This window comes from Danio rerio, chromosome 25 (genome assembly GCF_052040795.2).
Source record: "Danio rerio strain M-AB ecotype USA chromosome 25, GRCz13ab, whole genome shotgun sequence".
Lineage (NCBI taxonomy): Eukaryota > Metazoa > Chordata > Actinopteri > Cypriniformes > Danionidae > Danio > Danio rerio.
The window spans coordinates 19388891-19416041 of NC_141045.1; the positions used below are offsets into that span (position 1 = coordinate 19388891).

Below are 27151 nucleotides of genomic sequence, written 5' to 3' on the forward strand. Positions count from 1 at the left end.
CGATTGTGGAAACGGAGCTAGTGATACCCCCTCTCTATTTGCTCCCCTCCAAGGGCTGCAGCACAAGAGTGCCCCCCACCCCATCTACAGAGGGTTTAAGAGCAGTTAATTCAGCAGTTATCTGCCAGTCACTACATTTCTCCAAGCTCCTTTGGAAAATGCAAAGGCCAATCTTGAGAGGCTAGTACCAGAGACATTTCTGGCACAATGGGAACTCCTGCCAAATGTCTTGTAGTGGGTCCTGCTTACTATTAAACTGCCCACCCCAGTTAAATGGGGTGCTTCACATTTTTTTTTTTTTTTAAAGATTTATTTTTGGCCTTTTTGCCTTTATTAAGTGGATAGGACAGTATTTGAGACGGGAAGCGAAGTGGGAGAGAGAGGAGTTAGGATGGGAAATGTCCTCGAGCCGGGATTTAAACTCGGGACTCCCTGAAGTTCTACAGCACCGTATGTCGATAAACTAACCCCTAGGCTATTGCGCCGATGGGTGCTTCACATTTGAGTGAAACCCGAGCAGGCCCTGGCAATAGAACAAGATGAGACTAACTATTGTGCAAGAAAAAATTGTTTCCCTCAAAAATGTGTTCCTCTCAAAATCGAGTCAGGCTTTTACAGCCATTATTTCATAGTTCCAAAGGAACATCTAAGACCATCTGAATGTTGGAGCAGACATCTTGTCGAAGCAAGGGCTGAGGACCAAGAAATGGAGACTCTCCCTGTTGGTGGTGGAGACCATATGGAAGATGTTCAGCAAATGTGTTGCAGTGGATCCTGCTCACTATAAAAATTGCCAACCCTGGTTCAGCGGGGTGCTTCACATTCTAGTGAAACCTGAGGAGGCTCTGGTAATGGAACAAGTAGTAGACTCAATACTGAGCAAGTGGTTCATAGAACATGTACCCAATCTCAAAATTGACTCAGGCTTTTACAGCTGTTACTTCATAGTTCCAAAAGAGGATGGAAGATTACAGCCAATCCTCAATTTAAGACAGCTAAATTGAGTAGTCAAAATAATCAGATTTAAAATATTGACTCTCAGTACAATCAGCCCACATTTTTAATCTGGGGACTGGTTTGTCATAATACACCTTAAGGATGCATACTTCTATGTATCCATTCTTTCATAACACAGGAAGATCCTGAGGTTCGCATTCGGGGGAAAAGTGTCAATTTTGAGTCCTTCCATTTGGTCTAGCACTCTCACACTGGAACTTCACAAAGATTACTGAGGTGGCTCTAGCACCTCTTTGTATGCAGGGAATATGAATCCTCAATTATCTACACGACTGGTTAATATGTTGTTCTTGCTCAAAGTGGTTGCGGCAGAACAGAAAGTGTGCTTGTACCGACGAGGACAACCAATTTCTTAGGTGTATTTTGGGACTCCACAATAATAGGTTAAAGTCTGCCCCCACCTCGGATAGAATTGTTCCTCTTAGCCGAAAGCAGAGTCAAGCCAGTCCAGGCCATCACTGTAAAACAGTTTCAAAGACTGTTAGGGCTAATAGCCGCACCATCCAAATTAGTACCGTTTGGTCTGCTGTACATGAAACCATTAAAGTGGTAGCTCAAAGCCAGGGGGATTTCCCCAGGTGAGAGCCCATTCGTACAATCAAGATCTTACAGCAATGACCTCAAACCTTGGCAGTGTGGAGAAAACACTGAATCCTGTCCCAGGGCCCAGTATTGGGTGCAATTTGTCATTTTGTTGTTCTGACAACTGATGCTTTCTGCACTGGCTGGTGAGCGACCTCCCTGTATCGATACCATAACCTGTGGCACATCAATTGTCATGAGATGATGGCAGTGTTTTTAGGACTAAAAAACTTTCTCCCCAATGTCAGGGGACACCAGGGGCCCTATCATACACCCGGCGCAATGCAATTGTTGTTTGCTGGTTTCAGCTTGGTGCAAGAGTCGTTTTGACGTTTTGCGCCATGCTGTTTAAATTGCAAATGCATTTGCACTCATGTGTGCACCCATAGGTGTTCTGGTCTAAAAAAGGAGGCGTGTTTGAGGTCCATTGCTGGCGCATTGCTATTTTGAGAAACTATAATAGTCTTTTTTAGACCATAACAAAGTATCTCTCATTCTCATGCTGTAGATGCTCTGTTTAACTGTTCTCTCTAGTGAAGCGTTCAGTTTTTCCACTTACAAAATCTCCATGTAAATAGCAAATGCACCATGGCGCGACGCAACTGACTCTTAAAGGGAATGGGAAATAAGACTCTGATTGGTTTATTCTCAAAACACACCTAAAACTCATTAAGAAAATCTTTTAAAAAAAGTAAAAGTGGATTCTGACACGCCCTTAATGCGTTTGGACCCTGCGCTTTGCGATTTGTTTGTCAGAATGGACAACACATCAGTGGTCTCCTAAAGCAACCATCAGAGAGGTCTCAGGACATGCTCTTTGTGCATATTGGGCCAGCAAATCCTCCTTTGGAGCCAAGGGAAACTGCTTTCTTTTCGAGCAGTATACATCCCAGGCCATCGGAATGTGGGAACAGACAGGGAGCTGAGGCCTGGTGAATGAAGGCTCCACCTGTAGATGGTGGAGAATGGAAAAGATCTGGCAAGCCGACGTAGATCTCTTAAGACAAATCCAGCACCCCTTATGCTTGATGCTGTGGTGCAGATGTGGCTGAGGCTTTGTCTGTATGCCTTTCCCCTGATCACTGTGCTCCTGGGAGTTCTGGAGAGGGTTGGTGAGACGAGATCTGCCTACGGCTATTAGTGCCATACTGGCTGGCCTGAGTACAGTTTTTGGGCCTTGTGTCTGTCCTAGATAGCCTCCTGTGGGAGATCCCAATCAGGATAGATCTTCTATCCCAGGTAGATGGGTAGATTGTGCACCCCGTCTGAATTTTTGGAAACTTGGGGTCTGGTCTCTAAGGGGGCCCACCTTTATGAATGTTGACAGACCATACTTATCTCCAGAGCTCCCGCTATGAGAAGGTTATACACCACAAAGTAGCAATTGTTCCAAAACTTCACTCCAGGTATGGTCAAAGTTTTCCTGTACCCCAGACCAGGGTACATTACCAAGGTCCCCACAAATGCGTCTTGACCAGTGGTGTTGCAGACCTTTCATTCACCTCCATTTGTGATGCCAGACCAGGAATAGCTCATTTTGATGTGCTCTGTGAGGGCCCCTTGACACATACGTCCACAGAGCTGCCCATTTTACACAGATCTACCACTACATGTGGCTTTATTTCATTGACAAATGTCGTGGGCGCAGTATTAAGTTGATATTTCGCATTTATGTAATAGCCTACGTACATGTCAATCTCTGCCCGTGCACAAAACTTCTTGCGCGCCCTCAAATATACACTGCTGAAGTGCAGATTTTCTCACGCTCTCAAATAAATGCTGCTGACGTGTAATTTACTGCGTTTATGTAATGAGTATATCTCCAACATTTATTAGATTTGCTAGGAATATTTATGAATGTCTCCAATAGAACTACAGAGCGACATTAATGCGTCCTGAAGTCAAATGAAACGGCAATAAACTCCAGCAAGATAAAGTCATTGTATGCAGAGCCACAGACCTTTATCTATAAATAAAATATAATTATGGAAACTGTGTTCATCATAACTTAAAGCTACGCCTTGTTTTTTATAATTCACTTACCTTTTAATACGTTTTTGGTGCGATTATAACCCGCTATTTATAAACCGATCGAATGTTTTGAATTAAAAACTGTAATGTAGCCGTGGGGGGATGAATTTTGGTGTGGCGCCCCACCACGGAAGAATGAATGTAGCGGAAATCATGGCTATTGGATATTATTCCTATTGCATGTATTTGGCATGCAGCATAGAGTTCCCTGAGAGGAAACCTCTCAGGTTACTTATGTAACCATGGTTCCCTGAAGGGAACAAGATGCTGTGTAGTGTTGCCATACTCCCTACAAGCCTGCAATGCTGTTAGATGAAAACTGAAGTTGAAGCTGTATATTCAGCACCTGGTATGACGACACGTCATCACATGTCACTGTGATGATGTCACACGTTGCCACATCATGATATGCTGACCCAACAATCAAGATTGGAGAGGTTACACATGTGCTTCAGTCCTTCTATAAATAGTTTCCATTGCATCCACTTGTTACACAGCATCTTGTTTCCTTCAGGAAACCATGTCTAGGCGCGTAAACTAAGAAGTGTTTGAACAAATATTCTGTGTGTGTTTTATGGAGTTATATTAGTGACTTAAAAATATTAGGTTTTTACTAGCGACACAAATATTTCCTATTAATATTTTTATGTAGTCCAGTTTGTCCTGTTTACAGTGGTACTAGACTTTAGCCACTTGTATATTTATAACCAATTTAAAAAAGCACAAATGTCAGGTGTGACAAAGGAGGTTGTCACTGGCCTGCAGCAGAACTGCTTATAAACTTTTCTTCACACAGATTCATTTAAACACTGTAATCTATCCAAATACAGGGTGAACACTGGAGTTGCTTTGCTGCCGGATTGCATACATTCAGACATACATGCACACATTTCAAGTGAATAATTCTGTCACACCTTCACTCAAACATATTCTCTTACCTGTTGTCCAGTTGTGTTTGTTTGTCTCGTCTCACAGATCTTCTGGGCTCTGCCACAACAGCTACGGATGACAAAGGGTCCATAAAGCCCAACGCAGTCATTTATGTGCAAGTGTTTACTGCACATGTGCAAAGTGGTCGGTCAGCTGGAGATCCTATGTGGTTTATGTGCAGGGAGGAAAGATTGACCAGGACAATTAAATGAAAAGCGTTTATAAAACTTGAGAACATTGAATACAGTTAATTATGTTGTGGAAATGGGTATAGTGATACAAATGCGGTTTATACAAAAACCTGTATAAACTACTTACAAAAATGTTTATAAAATACTTACCTTCTACTTACTTATTGTGATGGTTTGAGCCATTCCATGCCAGATTCTCTTCTATAAAAGGGGCAGGGTGAGTGCAGTATGGTCTGGTCGTGTAGGAGCAAGGTTGTGGAATTGAGTGAAAAGTTAAATAAATATTATTATTTTATATAAGTGCTAATTGTAAATATCTTGTGAATTTTGTGTTTTGCTTGATTTGTGTGTGTGTGTTTGGGGGGGGGGGGGGTTAGAGGGCTGGGAGTATTCTAATTCACTCTGCACTTTAAATAAAGACACTTTGCAGCACAGTGCTAATACAACTTCGGCATTTTTGAAAAATTTGAAGTTTCTAATCAAAAAGAAAATCTCAAAATCAAGTTTGTAACATCTGGGCATGTTAGAACTTCTCCAGGAACTCTAAACACCCTCAGACGCCAGAGACTTTTAAAGTTGGTTCCTAAAAAGTCTCCAGTGTGGCAGAATTAAAACAATTCTGCTATGATGAGTGGGCAAATATCCTCCAGAGCACTGTAACGGACTCATTATGAGTTTCCAAATCACTTGATTGCAGTTGTTGCTGCTAAGGGTGGTCCAGCCAGATATAATGGCTGTTTCTCAATTCCAAGAATGGACCACCTTATAAAAGAATCAGTAGACAGGCCAGCACTGCCATTTCCGCTTGACGAGCTCATGCCAACAGATCTACCTTCTCTTCCAGTTCAAGTATTTTTGGCAGGCTGCATTGTTCATCGAGAGGTGCCCCGTGGAGCCCCAGAGGTGAATGTAGAAATTCACAGCCAGAGTCACCATGTACTGCTAAATTCAGGAAGTGCTGTCATTTTTAGTTCACAAGTAAATTCTAAGCCCCAGGCTAACCTCAAAATCATCACTCCCAGTAACGTGTTCATGGTGATACTCGCTATGTGCCTAATCACAAGGTGAACATCAGGATGGGACCCGAGTACTGCCCAGTGTAGGTGGGTATTCTAAGACTTACTGGTTCCGCTGCTGTTTAAGACTATAAAGATCGCTGACCCTTGCCTCGCAGCCTGCCAATGCACGTGCATGACGCCATTGACGGAAACACGAAAAGTTGAGGAGGAACATCAACCAGCCCTTTTGATGTTTGACAGTGGGAGAGATGGTGAGTCCCCCTCTTAAAAATACAGTCTTTGATGTGTTCCAACAGTTCATGGAAGGGGGCTCTTTTGTTAAGGAGCAGAAAACGGGCTACTGTCCTAAACACTGCTGGTGACAAGTCAGCCGGATAGAGGACAAAGATGTTCATGTTGCTCCCCAACCTCTCCCACATTTTATAGTGCAAAACGGTCTGCTTTACTGTGTCACCCAGTGGTGGGGGGAGGAAAAACCGCTACTGGTAGTCCGCAAGATGAAAAAACGATCGTAGAGTTGGCTTACTCCCATCCGATAGCAAGGCATTTAGGGGCCCAAAACACCATTGAAAAGATTGGAGACTGGTTTCACTAGTGAAGAGGTTCTGCCAGGTGTGCCCAACCTGCCAGCTAACGTAACCCATGAAACCAACCCCCAGTCCACTCATTTCGCTGCCAATCATTGGGGTGCCCTTTGAGGATGGACCTCATGGGGCCATTGCCAAAGTCAGGCAGGGTGCAACACCACATCCTGTTAATTGTGGACTATGCCACTAGATACCCTGAAGCAGTCTCCCTCAAGAAGGTCACCTAAAAAAAACATTGCTAAAGAGCTTTTCCTGCTCCTCAGCTGGGTAAGCATACCTTCTGAGATCCTGACCGGCCAGAGTACTCCATTCATTTCCCAGCAAATGGCTGACCTCTGCCGGCTGCTGAAGACCAAACAGATCCACACCTCCATCTACCACATTGAGACCAATGTCCTCATCAAGCAGTTTAACCTGACCATGAAGCAAATGCCCCAAAGAGTGGCGACTGAATATCACTTCTTCAAGAACGACTGGGATAAGGGATAAGGGAAGTTCTCCAAGCCTAAACAGGATTTAACCCCTTTAAAGCTCATTTTCAGATGCCAACCAAGGGGAGGGGGCTCCTCAACATGGTCAAGAAAGCCTGGGAGCAGCAGCTGGCAGTTTATCACACAGTGATCAAACATGTGTGGTTGATAACCGGGTCATGCCATTAGTCATGCCATTATAACCATGCTGCCAACCAAGGGAGTTCCAGCCAGGAGATAAGGTGATGGTCTTGGTTCCCAATGCTGCTTGTAAGCTCCTGTCGACATGACAAAGTCCTTGGAATAAATAGTTTGAAGAGAGAGTTGGAACTGTAAATTACTGAGTGAAACAACCTGAAAGAGGAGAAACAGTCAAAACCTACAATGTGAACCTAAAGAGGTGCGTAGGGAACCAGGAAAAGATGACTGCCCTTGCACTCACTGAACACATGGTGGTAGACACCAACCCTAAGCTGTCTGCCACCCAGAAGACAGCGCTGAGACACCTAGTCGGTCAGTTTCAGGAAATGTTCTCAGAGACCCCTTATCACACCAACCTCCTCCAACACAACAGCTGAATGCCACCTTGAATTATCGTCTGGTAATGGCCCTATCGAGTCCTAGAGGCCCATCGGCAGGCTACAGAGGTGGAAATCCGGAAGATGCTCAAGCTGGGGGTGATTTCATTTAGGAATCCATGGTTCAGCCTGATTGTCCTGATCCATAAGCCAGATAAGACCTCTTTTGCAATGATTACCAGTGCTTCAATTAAGTCTCAGATTTTGACGGCTATCCCATTCCTTGATTAGACACTTTCTTGCAATGCCTGGGAAGGGCTTGGTATATTGCCCCACTCTTCCTTAACAAAGGGTACCGGCAAGTTTCCGTCTCTGCAACTGCAAAACCCAAGCTTTTTCTACTCCCAATGGGCACTGGCAATACCGGGCCCTTCTGTTCAGCCTCCATGAGGTTCTAGCCACCTGTAAGAGATGCATCCACTCGGAGGCATGGGAGGCAGATGAATGCTTCCCACACTGGATTGAGTGCTGTGCTCTATGAGATACAGGGATACAAGAATACCAGGACATTTACATCAGCCAAAAGCTGACTCAGGGTGAGAGAAGCTGTGGTGGAGCATTGGGCAGTCCTGGAACTGAGGTATTTTCTTCTGGAAAGGAAATTCACAACATACACTGATCTTGCCTCAGTACAATAGATGTTCCAGATTAAGGATACCAATCCTCGAGTCACAAGGTGGTTCTTTGCACTCCAGAACCTTAGCTTTCACCTCAACAGTACCACAAATAACAATGTGGATGGCCTCTCTTGGATATGGGCTGCATATTCAGGTCTGTGAGGGGTCATTCCTCACCCATCCGTTGTTCTATGCTTCTTCCACCAGGACCAAGTCGTTGGGGGAATAGGGGCTTGTTAAGTGAATTGTGTTTCCAGGGTAATGGTGATCTCCATATGAAATACCCAGAGAAAACACCTAAGGATCATTACTATGGGCCAATCAGTCATGGCTGAAACTAATCAAGCCAACCTATAAAAGAGAGGCTTAGAGACCCTAGAGGCAAGCAATAACTCCATAACACCGATGCTTACCTGTTTCTAGACTCTGGAACAACCTTCCTAGCACAATTTGGGAGGCAGACACACTGATGGTTTATCCTCCGCACTTATGCTCAATGCACAGTGAGCTTACACAGACATAGAGGGAGCCTTTCTCCCCCCAGTCCTTTTGCAATTCCGGTAGAGAACACTAGTATGGTCAATCTTTGCCCACAATGCGTCATCACCTTGAGGGGTCGGCCAAAATTCCTGTCTAAAATGTGTAGGTTATCTGAGTCTCTCATGGCCAGAGCCTACAATGTTGCTTGCCATGCCACCTTGCTTACCGCTGCTATGGCCATCTACCAGCACTACTAAGTGTAGGTAATGGCTGAGCTCCAAAACGGTGGTACCTCCTTAGGCACAATGGATAAGCTCTGAACAGTGGCTGACTATGCTCTCAGGACCACCAAGTCGGCAGCTTTTGCCCTGTCGAGGACAATGGCCGCATTAGTAGTCCAGCAAAGCCACCTCTGGCTATACCTGGCAAATATGCATGATGTTGACAAGGCTCTATATTTTAAAGTGCCCAAACACCAGGCTAGTCTGTTCAGCAAAACTGTCAGGGGCCAGTCAAGTGTAATGGGACAGGTTATCTACCAGCAGGCTCCGAAAACTGCTCCTTCCCAAGGCCCATCCACTTTATCCGCTCCTTGCCAAGAGGTCCAACTGTGGCTTTAAGACCTGCTTCACCTCCACAGTCTGTTCCACCAGCTAAGCAGCATTTATTTATTATTATTATTATTTATCTCTCTGACACGATGCGTCTTACCAAGAAGCATGCCATGCTTGTGCTATTCTGGCTGAAACTATTTGACAGAAATACAATGGTCACATTGAAACTTTTTTAGAGGCTCCATGGGCATATGACATCCATAGCCATGCTCATGCCACTTACATTGCTTCATATTAAACCACTTTTGTGATGGCTGCACAGTTGAGTCCCCAGGCATGGCATGTGGGCCGAATTGCAATCACCTTGCTTTAATGCCTCACTTTAAGTCCATGGATACACCTTGCCTTTCTATGGGCCAGAGTACCCTTAAAACAAGTGTCAGGGTATGTTGTCGCCTTAACCAATGCTTCCGACATGGGCAGGGGGGCCTGGTAAGGATGGACAGCATGGACGCATATATATGAGTGGTATGCGCTCCTGCCGCATACCTCAGCTCGATCGCCATCTGCTCCTCTAGAGTTACATGAGGCTGAAAATGCAGCGTGCCATTCATATCCTGGGTGAGCTTAACCGTGCAGCCAATGCACTCTTACAGCAGCTTACAGGGTGATGAATGGAGTCTCCACCCCGGTGCATTTCAGGATAGCTTATGTCGGCCTGTTTGCTTCCTGTGAAAACATCCATTGCCAGTTTTTTTATTCTCTGACCGAGGTCACTCTTGGCATGAATGCCCTGACTCACAACTGCATCCCAGGCATGTGCGAATATGCATTTATCTTAGTGAGCCTACTCGCAGAAACACTGCAAGGTCAGGGAGGACGAGGAGCAGGTATTGTTAGTTGCACCTCTGTGGCCCAACCAGACCAGGGATATGTGCGCTTATTCTGCTCTGCTTAGAGAGTTCCCTATCAGGCAAACCCAAGAGAGCTCCTGTGATGCCCCCAAAACCCAACTTGGTGGAGGATCTGGGTGCTTAGCTCAGTACAATGTCTGGTTAGCTGGCTTTGTCTACCCAAGTGATGGGGATCAGTACCTGCTATGTGTGGTCTCGTTGACAATCCACTCTGCGTTGATCAGCCACGGCACAATTCCCTACTTCTAAGGCAGACCCGTGGCTTCCATACTCACTAATCAGCTTATCATATATAGCACCCCCCTTGGATAGAGCTAGCCCATATGCTTATATTGTCACCAGGTCTCCCCTTTGGGTAACAGGTGGCCTTCACATTGTCCTTCCCTTTCAGGACTTGCTTACGCTTTCCCAATATACTGACGTATTTTAAAAATCCCTAAAATATAGTTAGCTCTGTAAAACAGCTTGCGCCCCACCCCCCAATTATTCCCATATTCTGGTAATTAAAGGGCATAGAGACGTTGGAGGGTTACAGCAGCTGAGTCTCTAGCTGATAGTTGAGTGTTCGGCTTTTCCAGTGAGCCTGACATGCTCTCTTGTGCTGGCTATATACTCACTGATTAATTAGCAGCACCTGTGAGACTTGGGTTCAGTCAACTCATAGGCATTCTTAAGCCTGTTTTCTTAAGCTGCGGTCACACTAGAGTTTGTGTGTGCGAAAGTCTGTCATACAGTGCTGCGAAAAGGGGCGGAAATAAACAAGTTTTTAGGCATTAAAAAAGCGAGCGATTGCTCCGTGTTTTAAATTTCCGTCCACAGAGGTCATGTTTTGATCCTTGGTTGGTCTCACTCAGTGAAGTGATGCGATTCCGTAGGTCAGAGTTCACCAAGCTTGAACTTTGCCCAGCAGCAAACTGCAAAAGTTAACGCATGACCCCGTGTTTCCGGTCTGACGCATTCATGTGCATTGGAGGGTTACAGCATGCGTATAAATGGACGTGCGTATAAATGGAAGTCTATGGGAGGAAAAGTCCAGTGTGACCGCAGCTCTACTCTTCAGATTGATTTGGTCATCTAGCGATCTAAAAGTGTCTCTAGGCAACATGTCTCCATTCCGTGCCTTGGGCAATGTGGGTTACAGATGTAACAAGGACGTTCTTTCAATAATTTTTCTTTCTTTAGTTTTGGAAATGAACTTTATCGTTGATGATGGCATTACATGAGGACACAAGGATGCAAGATTGGGTAAGAATGCATATTGAGAAACAGCCTTGGTTTAGCAGGCGAAAACTTTTTCACACAGGGCTATGCAGTTTTGTATTTTGCCTTAATAAGAAAACCCTTCATTTCAAAACTGCATGATGTGTTTACTTGTATTATCTTTGACAAATGGTTCAGTTTGTTTGATGGTTTGAAACATTAAAATGTGACAAACATGTAAAAGGAAAAAAAAAGAAATCATTAAGGAGAAAAAACACTTTTTCACACTACTGTATCTTTGCTTTGTCTTGCCTATTTTAGCTAATGATTTTCTTTCCTGCCTAAATGGTAAATATAATTGAGAAGTATTAAACGCAATTACAAAATGTTGGCTGATTCTTGTTAAATTCATTTGTACAGACGACTACTGTCCTAAAAATTCTCCATTTTAGATATGCTTTAGTGGATTTTCTGTACACAAATGTTGCTCAGTCTTTTTGCCACTAAGTGGGCATATCCACAGTCAGCTGGAGGTAACGTCATATATATACCCTCTATTTAAACACCTCTGGGTGTTTTTTAGAGGAATGTGTTCAATGTCAACCTTTGACCAATGGCTCTCGTTTTCCTTTGAGAGTGTTGTTTTATGGTTATGTCCTCTCTATGAACTAATGCACCGTCATACCTCTCTTTTAGTGATTTCATATTATTACAGCTTTTTGCTCTTTCTCCAGCTCTCACCAGGCTGTCACGGGTTTCACTTCAGCTCCCCTCGTGCATCTCTGTATGTAGGAGAGGTAACTTAATCGTCTTGTATTTTTCTGTTGCCTGTTGTTCTTGATATTGATGAAACCTTGAGAAAATCGGACAGAGGATACATTTTTTCAGTATATGACAGACACTAATTCAATCAAGCCGCTAAAACCTTGCAGCTTCATTTCCCTGGACAGTTAAACTCGTCACTTTATCATTTGTCCCTCTTCCCCAGAAAACACAGGAGCTTTCAGACTCTTGAGAGGTATCTTTTAACCCTCCAGGCCCTGATGGCGATAATTTATGTGTCCCGCTAGCCCTCTCTAAGCTCCTCACTGAGAACACATGTAAGGAATGTTTTCAGTCATTAGCAGGATGTTTGTTGTAGTAGAGGCAGAAAAAGTCCATATGACATACCAGATCATTATTAAAATTATATTCAACTTGTTAGAATATGTCATTGTCATTTTTGTTGATGTTTTTTATTTATTTTTATTCTTTATTTTTATTATGTTGTATGTATTTTTTTTTTTACAATTTTGTTATATTTATCATTCTGATTATATATATATATATTTAACTTTTACTTGTTTAAAATTCATTACGTATCATTAGATACATTAAAATTGTTTGTTGTTTTTAATTGCAGTTAATGTTTATTTAAAAATTGTGTTGATTTTTATTATACTTTATATTGTTATGATATCGTAGTTGATATTTCCTTTATTTTAAGTAACTGCAAAACTTAACTACAAAAAATAAAATTTAATATTTAAAAATTATTTGTTTGGATTATTTTTTATGCAGAAAAATGTTTGTATAGTAAAAAAATTGCAATGATCAAAATGGATAGAATAGTGAAGGAAACCCAGCTTCTGTGAAAGAACCCAAACATTAATCACTATAGATTGACGCTTCTTCTGAGAAGCGGCTAAGTCAAAATAAATGTACTTTCTATTTGTTTCAGCCATTTGATTTTTATGACACTGCTTTCTTCCATTGTAATGAATAGAGTAAACTTTCAATGTTGGGCACTGACATGTTATGTCAAAAATTTTGGAAGGAATTATCAGTGATACCTGAAGGCAAAGCCGCAGTATCAAACGTCCATATACAAACTCACAGGCCCCCTAAACTTCTTATTTGACTGGCCACAACTGCCCTATAAAAAGGATAGCTAAAATAACATGTGGTTGCTAAGAAAATTTAGGTGCTCAAAAATAATCTATATTCATGTCAAAGCTAGCTAGCTTACTTCATAAAAATGTATGAAATATTTATTTAAGCCTATTTATTTGTTTATTAGCCAAAGAATTGACATAGTAAAAAAATAGACAAGCTTATTAATGTTACCACAATACAATGACAAAAACATTTTGCATGCAAAAGTGAAAAACTTCAGAACTGGACAGCAACCATGCACTTAGATTGTGTGCATTTTTACTTTTATTTACAGTAGTCATATATAAATTTATGTGAAATAGTCCATAAGACGTATATTTTGACAGTTCAGGTGCAAAGAGAACAGATCACATTGCATATGAGGGAAGAAGCATTGCACAGGTATGACTCAGTTTTTTGTTCCAAAGGCGTCTTAATTCCTGAAGCAAATTAAAAATGGCATATTTGGCAAACCATATTCTGACAATGTGTTCCTCTGGCATTCTAAATCAATACATGTGTAAAAAAAAATCTCCTTTATTCCACATACTTTCTGTTCTCTGTGGTGTTTCTTCCTGCACTATTGCAATTACTTTTTTTTAAGCCAAACGACTGTTAGTAAATCTAGACCCTGTACCTCTTTATTATGTAAACTTCTGATTTTAGTTTAGTTTATTTGTTTACAGGGTCAATGCACATTAATAAACATTACAATTGGCAAGTTCATAATTCAGTAGGAGTTCCTGGGACACAGTCAGCAAAAACAGCTTTACATGTATGGGGTCCATAGAGGAGACACGGATTTTATTCAACTACTGTCAGAAGTAGTTGACAATTTCTCTCACAGGTTAGAGCTCCCTCTATGAGGCGAGCCTACTATGTGAAGTATTTCTGTTTATTGAGTAGTTATCTTCTCAGTCCTTCCTTTAAGACTATTTGAGTGTCTGCTGTCACCCTACACACTGCAGATTTGTCACTGCCTTCTCCACACATCATAATGCAATGAATAACAGGACACTCAGGAAGCATGACCTGATCCCCCCCCCTGCCCACCATTAATGCCCTCTTTGTATCTCAGACCATAATACTGGTCTTCAGAGAATATAAATTTCTGTCTAAGCACTTCTGGTATCGTCGACTTCAGTAAGGAGGTTTGGAGTCCTGGAGGCATTTTCTGCCAGCAAAATGTGCCTGGAATTCAGGGCATGCACCGTAATTCTCATTTTATCCTAAAGCCCCAGCTTGGCTAGATGCCAAGGATCCTACCACTCCCATCTAAGACAAGGTAGTGAATCTTTAAGTGCTACTTGTGGAAGCAGACACAGATCTTTCATTTTGCTGCTATGTGGATTGCACGCAGAACATTAGCATTGGTTTTTCAAGGCCATGCCCCCAGAAGTAAATACCCACTACAAGAGTAGTCTCTTCTTGGGTGATAACATGCTACACCCCTCTAACAGACATTTGTAGAGCTGCAGCTGGGAAACACTTAGCACATTCACAAGTTTCTACTGTCTCTTAACGCTTCATTGGGTGACATTTCAACACACATACAATAGAACAGTTAAAAAATGTGCAACATGCCTGGTAAAAACACATCTTTTTCAAGACCTTGTGCCGGCCATGCGTTTCTGGGTTTGTTGGTTTCCTACTTCTGGAGAGCAGTTATGATTTCAGTTTTACATATTTAAGTGTCCTGCTTGTGGATGCAGTACTCCTTGAGGGGGCATTGATATGGCTGCACTGAGATTGTGGCTCATGTTTCTATAAGTGTGAACAATTTCCCGCAAAAGTGGTTAACACCAGTAACAGCTAAGAACTACTGTAGGACATAATCTGCCAGGTAAATCTCTGTAGACCTCCATCTTCTCTGTAATATGCCAATTCTCTCTTGATACTTCTTGGACAGGCTCTGTCTCAGGCTATGCAGTTCAGTTTGCCAGACAGACTCTCAAGTTTAGGCGCATGCATATTGTTTTATTACTGTGTATAGCACTGTGCATCTGTCTTACACTAGAAGATTGTTGTACTCCTAGCAAAAGATGCAATCAAGTTAGTTCCTTTAGCAGACCCTCTACTATGTTTGGTACAATGAAGTACAGGCTGTAAAACCCACACTTCTTCATGCCCAAATAGAAGTTACAACTGATCCTGGTTCTGTGAATCGCTATCATTTTAAAAAAATGCCTTTCAGAATGACAATGTAGAGGTGCATCCTTGGATGATATGGCAGCCGCTCAAAGTAGCTCAGGTTGTTTTGTTGTTTATTTTGAATCCACTCACTGCCAGTTGTTTACTCTTTTACCCCTGGAATTTCTTAATTGAGATACTCACAAAAACACTGTACAAGGTTAGGGAGGAAGAGGAGCAGGTCTTGCTGGTTGTACTACTGGTCCAACCAGACGAGGTTTCCAAAACCCACTCTACTACAGTCTCTAATATTTTCCCTGGAGACTTTCTTCTCAGGGACAAAGCACCGTCTGGCACCTGCATTCAGAGGTTCTGTGGAACCTCAATATGGGGTCCATAGAGGAAACACAGATTTAATTAAACTACTGTCAGAAGTAGTTGACAATTTCTTTCACAGGTTAGAGCTCCCTCTTTAAGGCGGGTTCTTTAAGCGTCGGCTGTCACCCTACACATTGCAGATTATTTACTGCCTTTACACATCATGATGCAATGGATAACAGGACACTCAGGAAGCATTACCTGATCTTTCCTCTGCCCACCATTAATGCCCTCTTTGTATCTCAGACCTCAATACTGTCTTCAGAGAATATACATTTTTGTCACTAAAGACAGCACTCCTGGTTGCGTCGATTTCAGTTTGGAGGTTTGCAGTCCTGGAGGCTTTTTCTGTCAGCGAATTGTGCCTGGAATTCAGGAACTCTCATATTATCCTGAGACCCCAGCCTGGCCATGTGCCAAGGTTCCTACCATTTCTTTTCAAGACAAGGTAGTGAATCTGCAAGTCCTGCCTTCGGAAGCAGACACAGTTCTTTCACTTTGAAGCAACATGGATTGCACACAGAGCATTGGCATTGGATTATCAAGGTCATGCCCCAGGGATAAGTACCCGCTACTAGAGTAGTCTCTTCTTGGGTGTTAATGTGCAACACTCCTCTATCAGACATTTGTAGATCTGTGGCAGGGAAACACCTAGAACATCCACAAGTTTCTACAATGTCTAAGTTGAGCTGGTTTTCCTCATGGATACTTATTGTCTCTGTGTCAGTTTGTTTGCACCATGCTTACGTGTTTGGTGGTGCCTGTGCAATCATGCTAAATCATCACCCCAAATTTGTAACTTTGCTTAGCTGCTTTGGTGCTTTCCATAGAGATCTTAATATGTCAATTGGATTTAGGTAAGGACTCTGGCTGGGCCACTGCAAAACAATGTTTTGTCTGCCAACCATTTCTTTTCCACTTCAGCTGTGTGTTTTGGGTCGTTGTCATGCTGAAATGTCCACTTGTGCTCAAGGCAGACTTCCTGATGTTGTTGTTGAGAAGTGTGATGTATTGCTCCTTTTTCCTGCCGTTATTTACTGTGATTAGGTTCACTGGTCCTCCGACTGAAAAACACCCCCAAAAACATCAGGCTCCGACCACCATGTTTGATAGAAGATGGTGTTTTTATGGTTGACGGCTTCTCCTTTTTACAGCAAATAAAGGCTACATCATTGTGGCCAAACACATTTTTGTTTCATTTGACCATAAATGGATGACCAGAAGTCGTTTTCTTTGTCCAGATAAGCATTTGCAAAGGCCAAGCAGGCTTTTGTGTGCCTTCTCTGGAGATATGGTATTTTTAGTGGTCTGCGTCAGTGGAATTCAGTGGTGTGTAATGTCTGTTGGACTGTCTGCCTTGAGATGTTGTCACCAGCAAGTCCCAGATTCATCAGGATGGTCTTGGTGGTGATCCTTTGATTCTTTTTTACAACTCCCACTATCCTCCTGGCCAGCACAGGTGTCACTTTTGGCTTTCGATCACGTCTGCTGAGATTTTTCACAGTGCTGAATATCTTGTATTGTTTATTTATACTTTGCACTGTAGCAAGGTAATTTGGATACTTAAGAACAGCTTGGGCTATTTGCAATGGTGCAGAACTTTAGATTTTCCCATAAACTCTATCTATCTATCTATCTATCTATCTATCTATCTATCTATCTATCTATCTATCTATCTATCTATCTATCTATCTATCTATCTATCTATCTATATATATATATATATATATATATATATATATATATATATATATATTTATATATGAAAAATAAAATGTAATATTTTTTATCACAAATATTTAAGTTTTTTTTTTATTAGATAAATTTTATGAGACCAAAGCCTTTCAAGCTACTGCATGATCGCAGTAATACATCAGAATTTACTGCTATAAGCAATACCACATGTTGGGAGGGTTGAAGTAGGGTGTTCCCTTAGAGGAGGAGAGTGCTGAAAGACAAGAGCTGGTATGCACAGCACTGCTAACAGAACAACTGAACCTGACAGATACAACACACGAAAGTAATTTGAAGAGAGTGTAATCTGCGGCCCATCAATCTGTGAGACATTGCATGAGATGTTGTTTGCCAAAACCCTGCTAAATTAATATCCATTACCAATCGCCTGCTCCCAAGGCTACTGCCATGTCAATTGGAACACTGTTTCAGCTTTAAATATCGAGTTAAGAACAGAAATTCTGAGATATGAGGCGTAAAAAGATACTGTCAGAACAACATTTCTCATTCATTTCAGGAAATATGAGAAAAAAATAACAATGACTGTGTTGTCACCTCGTAGAATATTTCCCCTCGTCTTTCCTCGAATAAAAGGGAGGTCTTGATGAATGGGAAAATGAGCCAATTTCACTCAAACAGAGAACATCTGAATCCAAACAACTGGTATTCTTGGGTTGTGTTTCCATCATGTTACCTTAAAGGATCAGTTTACCCCAAAATTAAAAATCTCTTATCGTTTACAGAACTCACACTTCAAATGTCGTTCCAGAGCCATAAGATTATCCATCATCCTCTGAACACCACTGAAGATATTTTATAAACCAATCTGAGAGATTTCTAAAAGTATTTCACCATAATGTACTACAGTGCCTAAAATGTTTATCAAAAGACCAATAAACAAATTAATATGGATCAAGTGGCTTTATTCAACTCTTCTGGAGAGATCTGGTCACTCTATATAATAAAGAAATTTAATTCACTTATTTATTTACACACTCAATCATAAAATCATACCTGCTTCATGCAAAAGAACAAACCTCATACTATATAGGGCAGGGCATGTTGGATACTATGCAGGAGGGGTGCCCAATCCAGTACCTTGATATCTACCTTCCTGCAGAGTTCAGCTGCAACCTTAATCAAACACACCTGTCTTTAATTGCCAAGTGCTCTTTCAGATCCCACTTAGTTGGTTTAGTTGTGTTTGATCAGGGTTGGAGCTGATGTCAGGAAGGTAGACCTCCAGGAACAGGATTGGCCACTCTTCAATCCAATTCATGTTTATTTCTCTAGCGCTTTTACAATATATATTGTGTCAAAGCAGCTCAACATAGAAGATCTAGTAAATTGAAACTGTGTCTGTCCAGTTTTCATAGTTGAAGTTTAGTTCAGTTTAGTGTGGTTTAGTTTTAAGTGAGTGAAAGTCCAAACACTGAAGAGCAAATCCATCGATGCACAGCTTCGCAAGTCCACATAGTTTCCATCTTGCAACAGAGCATTTGATTGGTCAAGGTCTGATGAGGAAGTGAAGTATGAGGTGATCATTGATCCATTTAGGTGGAAGTGACAAACTGTACGGTTTGGATGTTTACAGTACTGTATATCTTCTAAATGCAAATTCCTTAGTTTTGGAGCACACTAGCTCAGTGGTTCCAAAAGTGGGGGTCAGGAACTTCGGGGGTTGCGGGATTATGAGGAGATTAATGATTTTCAAAAATCAAATTAATTTTATGAAAACTATTAGAATGAGCATATTCTGTCCATATGCTACATTTCTTTTCCATTGTGACCACTGGGCCCGGTTTTTCAAAAGTAATCCACTTGGATTTTGGATAAGGAATTGGATCAAATCTTGAAAATGGGTTTTTCAAAAGAAAAAACGGATTACATAATCGGATTAGATCATGTAATCCAATCTTGGTTTTGATCCAGATCAAACCTTTAGTTTGGGTTTTTAAGACCTTTTTTGTAGGATCTGGATCACTTTGATCCAAAAAACCTGGATTAAACTGATCCCATCAGAAGGGTGGATTTAGCGTGGATTTCATGACTAAAATGTAAAGAAAACTTTAAAAATGTATTAAATAATACTATTTTTATATCATGCAGTATCTTACAAGATATACTATTTATTCATAAGGTTTTAATTTTATTTGTTCATCTGTCAGGCTATAGTGATTATTGGCTTTAACATATTTAGCCTTTCAGTATAGGCCTACAGCGAAGTAGAAAGAGTTTGGCCTCATAAAATAATTCCCCAAACAGCTGTCAAAACAGACCAAAAACAATCAATTTTATTTTGTCACTAATTGATATATATATTCATCACAATGAAAAATATTTTTCTTTTTAGAATATTTTTTATTGATGCATGCAATGATTACAGAATAAACAAAAAATGCAAAGAATGGCAATGACTGATTTTTGAAATCTCTTTCAACAATTGCAAAAAGAGACTGAAAGGGCAGAAGCACAGCTTCGTCTGGCAGAGAAATAACTGAATCTGACCAAACTGCAGCAAACCAAGGCCAAGCACTTGAGATCCGCCTCCTAAAGGATACGCTCAGACAAGCTGGTCTCTCCACATCAGATGAGGAAGTCTGAACTTATTGTGGAGTTTTTGACATTAAGTCTTTTTTTTATTTACATCTATATTTGAAACTTATTATAAATATCCTCAATGTACAGTGTTGTAGGTCTCAGATGAGCGGACTGCAGGAAGAGGATGGGGTGGGCTTTTTCTTGTTTTTATTATTTATTATTATTATTAATTTAATATTTATTAAATTTTCTTAGTTTTCATTAAAAAACAAAAAAAGTTATATTGACCCCACGCTGGCTATTCTACTTGTCGCTCTTCACATATCTATAGTTCTACATTGTGATGTCCTATCCTGTTTGAGCACTGATACTCCAGATTTAGTGATCCTGAAAAGTTCCTATCCGGATCAGATTGATCCAATTCGATGTTGCTTTGAAAAACTGGCTCAAAAAGTAAGCTGGATTACGTGATCACGGATCGCAAAAACAGAATTACTAAATCTGGATCAATTTGATCTGGATTAAACCTTTTGAAAAACCGGGCCCTGGGGTCTCATTATGTTAGATTAAAGACACAGCAATGGGGTCAGATGCAGCAGATTGATTTCATGGCACCAGGGTAAACTTTCTGACAGCTTTACAGCACTCACATACACTAAAAATAAATACAGGCTACAAGTGAAGATGGGGGATGACCTCCGAGTGGCATTCTCAAAATTAAACAAATAATAGACTTGGCCCTATTAGAGTGTGGAAGCCATTTTGCGTTTGCAAGGTTTGTATATTTATAACCACCTCAGAGGATATTGGAGGTCATAAGTCACTGGCATTGTTATTTTGGGGTGCTGAAAAGTTTGGAAACCCCTGCACTCGCTTATAGATATCCTTAAGACTGATACTAACATTAAAAAAAATGTTACATTTTGAACAGGCCACCACACACAATAGTCAATCTTATTGGACTTTATGGAAGCTCAAATGCGCCATGTGACTAGCAAAAATGAATCTTATTGGTTATTGAGAAAATATGCTTGCTGTAGTCATTGCTTGATTTCATTGAACAAAGCAATCTCGTCTTTTCAAAAGACTTGGATTTATTGTTTGATCTCTTCAACAAACTTTTTGAATTGTCAAAGTTTGGGGCCAACAGACATTCAGTGGAGGAAATGAATCTTGCAGACTGGATTACCAATATCTTTATTGTCTTTTGAAGATGAATGCATTTCTTAAGGGCTTGGAGTAAATGATGGGTTCATTTTCAATTGTCGTGAACTAACTCCTTCATTTGTCGAACATATTATTTTATTGTTTTCATCTTAGAATGAACTGACAGTAGCCCTGCTGATAAGGCTTGCTTCACGCAATCCAAACAAGCGATCAGAAGTGCTCAAGTTGATTTGCAATGTGTCTCCCCAAGCAGATAGAGTGGCACCAGCATAAACCACCGATCATAAACTACTGTAATGACTCTGTCTCTGGAGAAAACGGCTGGCAGAGATCACATTTGGGGTGGTATAATCACAATCAAGTGCGAGAAAGGTTTATTGGCAAAACATTAAACATGCTAGCAGTTACTATTCTGCACATTGTTACAAGCTTGGAAAATATTGTTTTTACCCACAGGCTTTTTGTGGCAATTGGCATGAAAGCTAATTACATGCACTTATAGTACAAACAACGTCTGCCGTAAAGAAAGCATCATTAGAGATTAACAACATCGGTAACATCAAAAGGTTACAGGTGCAAATTCTTTCAAGCTGATAGCCAATAAACTGCTAACGAGAGTGAAAAGTGTGGTCTCTTTGCAGTCTTGACAGATTGACATTAAAATGACTGGTGTAATATATAATACCTCATTTCTCATTCATTTCCAACTTACAGGATCATTTACAACTGTAAAAGTACTGAATTAGTGTCCACAATTTACAATCACAGGATGAATTCTGATTGGCTGCCAATGCTTTATCATTCTTTGGATGGAAAACAACTGTACTTTTAGGTTAAGCAAACAGTAGATGACTGCAAAGGTGATCTTAAATGTAAAAACAGCATTTGAAAACACATCGAACAGCCTAGCAACCAGTCAAAACACTGTAGTGAGCTTTGTACCACAAACACCGTTCTCGTGTTTTTAGAGAATGTAAAAATCTCCTTTTAATTCAAATCATGCAACTCAGAGTCATGTATAAACATTACTTCACATAAAAAGTGAGGGATTGATTTTCAGATTTAATTATTCTAGACTATCCTGCCAGCACCCAAAGCCACAAATTGAATGATTCACTTATAAAAATGACATTTAATTGAGAGATTCAGAACACACACGCTTTTCCCTCATCAAATAAAGCTGTCAGATACTGGTTGCCAGTCCAGGACCTGGTAAAACAGCTTGTTATTTTTTGCTGTCTCCTTTTAAAATATGACAAGATTCTAATGGTGTAATAGGGTATATGCCGAGCTGTTGTTTCCATACTGATTGATAAACTTCTGTGACCTGTTATTGTGAGGTTTTTTTCCATCTTATACAGTTCGTTTCACAGCATCGATGTTGTCATGTAATTAAAATACAATCAGTTAAATAGACTGTGGCATTCATTCAATTGCTCAAGCATAAAACGAGACAAAACGCCGTGTACTCAGTCAGAATCGTCAGGTCAGCGCAGAAGCTTTATTTAGGGCCGGCGCTTCCATAGAGTCGACCTAGGCGGCCGCCTAGGGCAGCAGAATAGAGAGGGCGGCGTCCCCGAAACTACCCTCTCCACCCGCGCCCTCATCCGCGTCTTGGGCGGCAGAATAGAGAGAGCGGTGTCTCCGAAACTATCCTCGCCACCCGCGCCCACAATTATATCCGCGTCTAGGGTGGCAGAATAGACCCCCCACGGTTTCACTTTAGGTTTGACGGCAGCGTGACCGTCCTTTGCCTAGAGCGGCAGTTTAGCTTGCTCCGGCCCTGGCTCTATTAAATATACTGGGGTAAAATAAATGCTCATATTATAAAGACATATCAGGGGAAAATGTAAGATGCAGGGCTTCTTGTACAATCTGAGACCCACTTTATATCGGATATCCCTCAGCCAGTGGGGATCGCTGATTTTTTAAAGAAAACAGACCTTAAACAAGCCGATTTTACATTGGCATTCAGTTCATAGGAAACGCTTGACCCAAGTTACAGGCAAATTAAAAGTCCTATTAGCATGCTTTGGCATATACCCTTTGTAAAGGGGGCGAGGGTGGGGGTCACTGTACTTTTGGGGACTTTTTGTATTTTTCAAAAGAAGAATCATTTGCGCACATTATTTAATAATAGTTTTTAAAAATTTACTCGAAAACTTCAATATTTAAAAACAAAAAGCAACCAAATGTGTTTATTAGTTAATAATAAAAGTAAATGATTGAAGAAATTTTAGAGAATAAATCTATTGATTTTATGTAAAAACAAGGTAAAAATAAATAGTTTAAAGCAATAGTTTACCCAAAAAATGAAAACTTTGTCATTCACTCATCCTTGTTTCATAAAAGTTGGTTTTTTTTTCTGTTGAGCACAAAGAAGATATACTGAAAATACTGGAAACATATAACCATTGGCTTTCATAGTTGGAAAAAGAAATACTACAGAAGTGAATGGTTACAGGTTTCCAGATTTCATCAATATATTTTCTTACTTGACTTCTTATATCAAGTAAAAGGTGAATTGTCATTTTTATGTAAATTTTGGATCTGAATCCATTTAAAAGAGATATTTAAATATTGTGCATATTTTTTAAACTGGGTTTTTTTTTTTTTTTTAAAGCTGTATCCTGTAGTGCTAATGGAATGGAGCAGCAGTGGTGTTCCACCCTAATTGGATCACTTTACTCTCTGAAAGATTGCCAAAGCACTGCTGCAGTTTAGACTGCAAGTACCAGCTGGTGCCCGTTTGGTCTGCTGTTGATAATTCAATATGATCTACTTTTGGCTAAAGCTGGATCAAGGACTTCTTGGAACAGGTATAGTCACAATAATGTTGCTCAGTGTTATCTACATGGAAACTGTTGTGATAGCTTTGAAAACTTTATTATATGTAATTAATTATATGTATTATATTATATATAAAAAAGTGGTAACATTTTCAAATAATAGTCCACCAGTTATGTTAAAGTGTTTACTAACATGAACAAACAATTAGTATTACATTCATTACCATATTTATTCATCTTTGTTAACATTAGTTAATGTTATTTAAGGTAAATAAAGTGAGTTCATGTCAGGGCACTGCATTACCTAATGTTAACAAGCACAACTTTGGATTTTAATAATGCATTAGTTCATGTTGAACTATGATTAATAAATGCTTTACAAGATTATTCATCATACTTAGGTAATGTTAGGAAATACATTATTTAACATGACCTAATAGACCATTATTCTACAGTGATACCGAAAAAGCTAGTCAAAACACTTTAGATAACACCTATTAAGACAAAACAAATGGTTTGGTGTTTCTCAGGTCTGAGACATCAGAGTTTTATGAGTTTGGCATGCTTTGAACAACATGATGCTTTATTGCACAACTGGAATAGCTCGTGGGAAGTTTGTGGACAAATTGTGCTTTTGAATTGGATCTCTGATGCAGTTCACAATTGTTCTGAATGATTCATTCAACCCACTGAAATATATTGTGAGTAAAACTTCAGTTGGGTCTGTTTATCATAGAAATGCAACTCCAGAAGACCTTAAATATATATGCACATGGATCTTTTTTTCTTGTGTGTCTATGTTTTTATTTGTGTTTTAGGTTTGATAGGTTTAGTTCCCATTAGCCGTGTTTCCACTCTTACTTCCGGGGCTTAATTGATTCTCATCTGGGCTTCCAGAGGGCCAGTGCCCAGGTTATTTGGCCCATCGAATACCTTAAAAGCAGGCCAGATCATGAGAAGACATCATGAACACAGGCAGCGTTTACCCGAGTCAAGAGACAATAAGTAACGTCTATCAATTCTGTTTTGCCTTAAAACTCTTTCAGAGCAGTACTGCTGGGCGACTGGTTAAGCAAAATGATACTGGCCTTGTATGATCCCTGGCATGGCCCACTTTAAGCCTTGGTTTGCACGGGCCTGACTGTGAGCATAGTTATTTACTTGAACTGAAATCTGACTTGGGAGCAGGACCTCCTTTGGTTAAAAACATATTTTGTGAGTGGATTCCTTTGTTTAAGTCCCATTCTCAGGGTGGGGTCCAAACTTGGTAGATATTACATAATGTGGCTTAAAATCCTCTTTATCTCTGTACAGTACAACTCATTTTTGAAGATTTTTGGAAATCCTGTTTTAGGGATTCAGTTGAATGTACATTTTGGGAGTTGGATTCTTTATGGTAGAAGACTTGTAATCTTGTTCTGGAGGTAGGATCCCATTGCTTGATGAATTCCATGGGTCGAATCATTTTCAGTTGAAAATATAAGATCGCCATTGGTAGAAATCAAGTTTCTCAGGTAGAATCCTCAGTAGAAATCCCATTTCATGGGTGGGATCTTTCTTGGTAGAAATCTTCTTTTTGGAATGGTAAAATCATGTTCTAGAAGTGGGATACTCCTCAAGGGTGGGATTTCCCTGGGCAGAACTCTGTTAGGGGTTGAATCCCCCTCAATAGAAGTCCTGTTCTTAGTTTTGAAATGATTGGGTGACATGTTGTCACCTGAAAACACACTTACTACATTTTAGCAAATGCTATTATTTAATTGTACTGTTGTTTCGTAGGTGATGCTATTTTCTGGATGCTATCCAGAAAAGCTGTCATATTTGAATCTATTAAACTGTCTGCATTCACATTTAGAAGTTTATGAGGTAAATCTTTAGTGCTACTAGCCAGAGTTTTCTCTTTGATAGTGATGCAAAATACACCATAAGCAACACAATATTATTCTTGCCAAACAGTTGCCGCAGGCATGTAATTCTCTCAGTCAGGGAGCTTTATTGGACCTGTAAACTTGTTGGCAGGTGGGGACGGACTTTCACTAATACACAATGTTCAAGGCCTACCAGGCGATTTGTTGCTTAGTCAACCTATACATCTGTTAATGTAATCCAATCCCAGCAATCCAACTCAGATTAGGAGGCTGAGTTGTAATGCTGTTAGATTTATGCCAGTACTTCTGCGTGTCAAATTACCACACTATCTTCCCTGTAAGTGTGAACAAGACTTGTGACCTAATAGTGTAGTGAGACTGCTTCCCATCATATGCAAGACTGTGATTTTGAATTTCTTTTTATTCAAACAATCACATGATATGCAGATTAACTGCTCAAATTAATTTAATACATCAATTCCAATAATACAATTTTTTTTTGTAAAAATTAATACATTCCTGGTGACGCAGTAGGTAGTGCTGTCGCCTCACGGCAAAAAGATCGCTGGTTCAAGCTGGGTCAGTTGGCGTTTATGTGAAGTTTGAAGGTTTCCCCCACAGTCCAAAGACATGCAGTACAGGTAAATTGGGTAAGGTAAATTATCCGTAGTGTACGAGTGTGAATGAGTGTGTGTGGATGTTTCCAGTGTGCTGGATTAGTTGGCGGTTCATTCAGCTGTGGCAATGTACAGTTACACTTTTCAATTATTAAATGTACTGGTAAATCACGGCAAAGTGATTATTGAAATCTCTTTGAGATGGCCAATAGCCAAAATAAATAAAAATAACTACAAAAAAAAAAAAAAACTCCTAACAAAAACAAAGTCAAAGTAAATCTAATAATAAACAGGCAGGCCAGCCCTATGCTCAGATTTTCAATGATTTTGTTAAACATCAGAAAACGCTCATCATTCTCAACATGGACATTATTGATTGAGCTTGTCATTGGCCAGAGAAGGACATCTGGGTAGGTAAACGGGTCGCAACAATATCCTATAAATATAAAAGTGCCAAACTGATCAAATTTCCTTAACTTTTGATGTACAATAAATGTATAATTATGTCATGTCTTTTAAACAACCAGGTCAGCTCTTAAGAAAACACAACAGCATTCATTAATGGCAAGCATTCCGTTCCCATTAAAATTCTTCCATTTGAGCATTTTCTCGGCGTGTATTCCAAGACGGTCCATATCTTGATCAAGTCAATGACTGAAAATGCCAGTGACGCCTGAAATCGTCCAACTCGCATCAGCTGAGAAGCCACATGAGTGAGCCAGTGAGCGGAAAAAGAGCCCAGATGTTTAGTCAACTACCATATTATCTGTTTTTTTATAGACTTATATACTCTTTTGTCCGTGTCTGGAGGCTATTGACTGAAATCTGTTTACGTGCGTGAAA

At 40.4% G+C, this 27151-nt stretch overlaps 1 protein-coding gene and 1 long non-coding RNA gene across 9 annotated transcripts in view; one reads left to right on the top strand and one right to left on the bottom strand.

The window, feature by feature from the left end:
* Positions 1-27151, top strand: part of LOC147837669 (uncharacterized) — a 138528-nt gene that overhangs the window by 40719 nt on the left and 70658 nt on the right. For 3 of the 5 annotated variants that reach the window (XR_015526434.1, XR_015526433.1, XR_015526431.1), the window contains exon 3: positions 23658-23853. This is a non-coding gene — a long non-coding RNA (uncharacterized LOC147837669). Of the gene's footprint in view, positions 1-23657; positions 23854-24353; positions 24525-24650; positions 25677-27151 lie in introns of those variants that run through there. The other 2 variants (XR_015526432.1, XR_015526430.1) reach the window with 2 other exon arrangements.
* si:dkey-106n21.1 overlaps positions 11151-27151 on the bottom strand; it is a 147188-nt gene continuing 131187 nt past the window's right edge. For 3 of the 4 annotated variants that reach the window (XR_015526423.1, XR_015526424.1, XR_015526426.1), the window contains one exon: positions 11157-12023. The gene's annotated coding sequence lies outside the window, so the exon portion shown is untranslated. Of the gene's footprint in view, positions 12024-27151 lie in introns of all 4 variants that reach the window. The other variant, XR_015526425.1, reaches the window with a different exon arrangement.